The sequence below is a fragment of the Littorina saxatilis genome, unplaced genomic scaffold (assembly GCF_037325665.1).
Source record: "Littorina saxatilis isolate snail1 unplaced genomic scaffold, US_GU_Lsax_2.0 scaffold_3221, whole genome shotgun sequence".
Lineage (NCBI taxonomy): Eukaryota > Metazoa > Mollusca > Gastropoda > Littorinimorpha > Littorinidae > Littorina > Littorina saxatilis.
In genome coordinates, this window is record NW_027125963.1 from 5,001 (window position 1) to 9,182 (window position 4,182).

The 4,182-nt window shown below is 40.6% G+C and overlaps 1 long non-coding RNA gene across 1 annotated transcript; it reads left to right on the forward strand.

Annotated features, from left to right (window-relative positions):
- Positions 1 to 852: 852 nt before the first annotated feature.
- LOC138954416 (uncharacterized) lies at positions 853 to 3,898 on the forward strand. Its single transcript, XR_011451829.1, has 3 exons — positions 853 to 1,623; positions 2,215 to 2,283; positions 3,421 to 3,898. It is a non-coding gene; the product is annotated as an uncharacterized lncRNA (long non-coding RNA).
- Positions 3,899 to 4,182: the final 284 nt, after the last annotated feature.

Below are 4,182 nucleotides of genomic sequence, written 5' to 3' on the forward strand. Positions count from 1 at the left end.
ATGCTGACTGCAAGATGCGCAGTTTTAAAAAAAAAAAGTTTGCCTTTCTTCGGTGTCGGTTACTCTGTCACTTCTATCTCTGCAGCTAACTCGTGTCGACTTGCATTTCAACGAGTAATTCTGGCGGAGAAAAAAGGGCTTTCACTTCGTTTGAATGTCTAACGGTGCGCTAGAATTACTTCATTTAAAACTTTTTTTCTGTTTTTATTTCTCTGTTTTTTTCCTCTCAGCCCTTGATTCAGTGAAGAGACGTGGAAAATTAAAACAAGGTGCATTACATCTTCACATGTCTAGTTTTGCGCAATTCTTGTTTTGAAGTTGCCGAAAAGTTTTAGGCTCAACTTTTGTTTGTTTGTTGGCTGGCCTATGTCCGCCTGTCTGCCTTTTTAGCAACGTCTTCTTCGTCTTTCTTCTCTTTTGATTGTTATCGTTATCATCAACAGTAGCGTCAGTTAAAGCAGCAGTGTCAGCATCACGCTGCACATGCAGTTGGTGTCACAAGCTACTTCAGATAAACAAACTCTCGTGCTTTCCTACACGCCAACAATAAATAAACTCACACACACACACACACACACACACACACACACACACACACACACACACACACACACACACACACACACACATGCGCGCAAGCAAGCACGAACGCACACGAGCACGTTCGGACACACACACACACACACACACGAACACACACAGACAGGCACAGACCTCCCTTTGTCCACCTCCCTCTCTTTCTCTCTCTCTCTCTCTCTCTCTCTCTCTCTCTCTCTCTTTCTCTCTCTCTCTCTCTCTTTCTCTCTCTCCTTCTGCTTCTTTCTCTCTCTCTCTCTCTCTCTCTCCCTCCACCCATTGCACACCGGTTGGACCGTACATAAGGTAACGTTAAACTATGCTTGTGCAACGTATGTGGGAGTATCACTTATAACCTCAGGGTATCTCTTATCCTGTTGCGCATCTATAGACTAGAGACAGCGCTGGTTAGACTAAAACATGGATCGGGAACTTCAGTACGTACTTAGGACTACCGCGGCTGTGCTTGCAAGTTTGGATAGTTCTTTCTTTCTCATTTGATCCGAGTTTTATCTGTCTCATTAAATGCCATTTTTCTACCTACTACACATATAGTTTTCCTAATTGATTCCCGAAGATAAGTTAGTTTCGCTTCCACGTTTCGGTTTTCACTAATTCAACATGGCCGGCGTCGGCAATGCATCTTTGATCATCTTCTTCCGAAGAGGACTGGGTTCTTGCGAACGTCTCAGAGTCCTGCGGTTGAGTCACTGTTACCGATAGTGGTTAGCTCCGGCAAACAGGGAGATTAAAAAGGTGGGGAGGTTTAAAACTATGCGGTACAGGGGAGAGTGCGTTCAAGGGCGGGCTCTCATGCCCGACTCAGCGACTGCACTGAGGAAACTGTGGCCGAGACGGGAGCGAAGGAGGGGCCTGCTTCGGCCGATGAACAAAGAAACTGTGATCGAACAAGTATGGTGTTACAAGGGGAAAGACCCGCAAAGTGAACTTAGTTGCCAAAGCCCGAAGTGTGACGACGGACTCGGTTTCCAGCAACTGTCCACCGACTCAGCGGCAAAATATGAGTTGACACGTCCGAGGTGAAAGGTAATAGTCTCTTCTTATTAGAATGAAGGTCATTGTTTATGACTAAAATACAGTAGAATCACATAATGCACGAAGGAATGGAACATGTACATGGAATAAGATTGTCCGTCCACTAAGACACATTCCTAAAGGTGGAACCAACATCCTGACGGCTATGCAGAGGAAGTGTTCTTTTTAAGAAATGCATTCAAATAAAACAAATAGGGAAATGCCCACTGAACAGAAACACCCAGGCTCCTGATTTTTGGTATGAATCCAAGTTGAGAGAGATCAGCTGAGCTAGGATTTTACATGGAATAAGATCATCCCTCCACTTGCATACAATGTATACAACCAGAAATGAAGATACAGTGTGCTTGATGTGGTGATATGATCAAGTGACATTTTGCTATGAATGTGTTTAAGCAACTAGTAGCTTCTTCAGCGTTAATTCATTAAACAATCACTCTTATTCTTAGCACATAGAGCACATTGAATGAGTGTGTGCATGTGTGTGTGTGTGTTTGTTATTGCAATGTAAGACCTTATAATATAAATATACACAAATTATAACACATGCTGGGATTCTAAATATGTTCTGTTTACTTGCAGGTCTCAGTTATTACCAAGCCCTGCCTCATTCTTCCCGCAACACTGACATGGTGCTGTTGTAGAACACAAGTAAGTCCTTTGATCATTTCCAAAATACACTAGTGCAATAGCTTGTGAGTGCAACTGGTGGTAATGAGAATATTTTACCACAAAAGGCTAAAGTACAAATAACAGATTTATTATGTTGGAAAAAGAAGTAAGCCAGAGCAAGTGATTAGTGTACCAGTTAGCTAGGGTGGATGTATTATATAATTACAATTTACAGTCAGCATAGAATGTTGAGGACAGTCTAGAATTTTTCTCGCCCTGTGAATTCAACTGCAAATCAGATGGCATGAAGAAATCAATGTTATATTATGCTCTGCATTGAGTGAACCATCTCCTGTCATTCTGAGTGACACATCTCTTTAACTGAAAAACATGCCAGTAATTAAATCCAGGCTACATGGGGATGGAAAATGACCCTGGCAATTTCAACCTCTGAATGATTGTGTCTTTGTGTAGCAGGATTATGGATCTTCACAAGCCTTAGTTCATTTGTCTGTACATGTGTATCATGTATGGCGGTATAAGTTAATACTATTAGTCAATTTCAAATAGCAGAGTTATTTTCAGAGCTTTCTAACTTCAAACCCTGTGGAATCTATAGTTTTTAATTTAAAGGGTATTTTGACTTTGACTCCAAGTTTCTTTCTTGCAAAGTCATTCTTTTCTCATTCAAGGGACTAAACCACTACATGTACTGATGACTGCCTGCATCAGGGTTATAATTTATGAAGAAGTCAAAATGCACAATATATCAGTTTACAATTTAAAGGCCCACTTGCCTTGTCACTACAGTATAATGTGGCTATGCTTTAACATGGAATCCCTCATCTTGGCCACATACAAAAAATTATATATTCAGTGACTGCTTGCTGTGGTGAGTTAAAATGTGTGATGAAATATTTTCACAAAAAGGTACCAAGTGTTGTTAACAAAACTAATTCTTTAACAAACAAACAAAAACCACTCTGCACAGAGAGCATTCAAGCTGATCTATGTTGCTATTCGTCCAAGTAGAGGGATGATCTTATCCCAAGTAAAAGCCTGACAAGATCTGAGACTGTGAAGCAAAATGTTTTTACATGGTAAAGTAAGCCTTTAACGAGCAAGTATGTCTATTGCACTGGGTGTTTTATTATTATTGTATCATTTTTCTTTCAGGTAGTCTCTCTTTAAACTGACTTTCTACACCATGGTGTCTCTGGCAGTGTTATATTGGCAGAAGACAGTTGGAACTGGATTCCTCATTTAGATGGTAGGCATGTTTTGGGCTTTTGTGTTGCTTTGGTGTATGTGTGTGTGTGTGTGTCTGTTCTATACCAGAAATAAACACACTGTTTGCTTGCTGTGGTGAAATGACATTTTGTGATTTTTTTTTTAAATGAGCTAGTACAGTTGTAGCTTTTACAGCATTTATTCATAACACAATCGCACTTGGCGCAGAGAGCAACCAGACCGTTCATTGTGGGTATGTGAACAAGTTAAGAGATCATGTCTTATCCCATTTTAAAGCCTGACCAGATCTTAGACGGTGAGCCAAATTGTTTTCATGAGAAGGAATGTGCCTTTCAGAGAAATCTATTAACTACAGTATTACTTTACAAAACATATTTTAAGAAATGAAATGTGTTACAAGTAACAGCCATGGGGGTGATAGCCTGTAGGTGGAATAATAATCTTCAATTGCCCAGAAATGATTGTTATCTGGTCAAGAAATGCAAAGCATTTTGATGTTTGTGACGATTAGTTACTCTTTATCACGTTTGGTCCCTGATTTTGCTGTCCTTGTCTGCGTTGGGCAGGTGTGCGTCCATGATGTCATTGCTATTGAAAAACTAATCTGTACTGCAAAGTAAATGTACCCGTACATGACGTACATGGCAGTTGTCAACCGGGGGCCAGCCATGACTGGGACTGATGTAT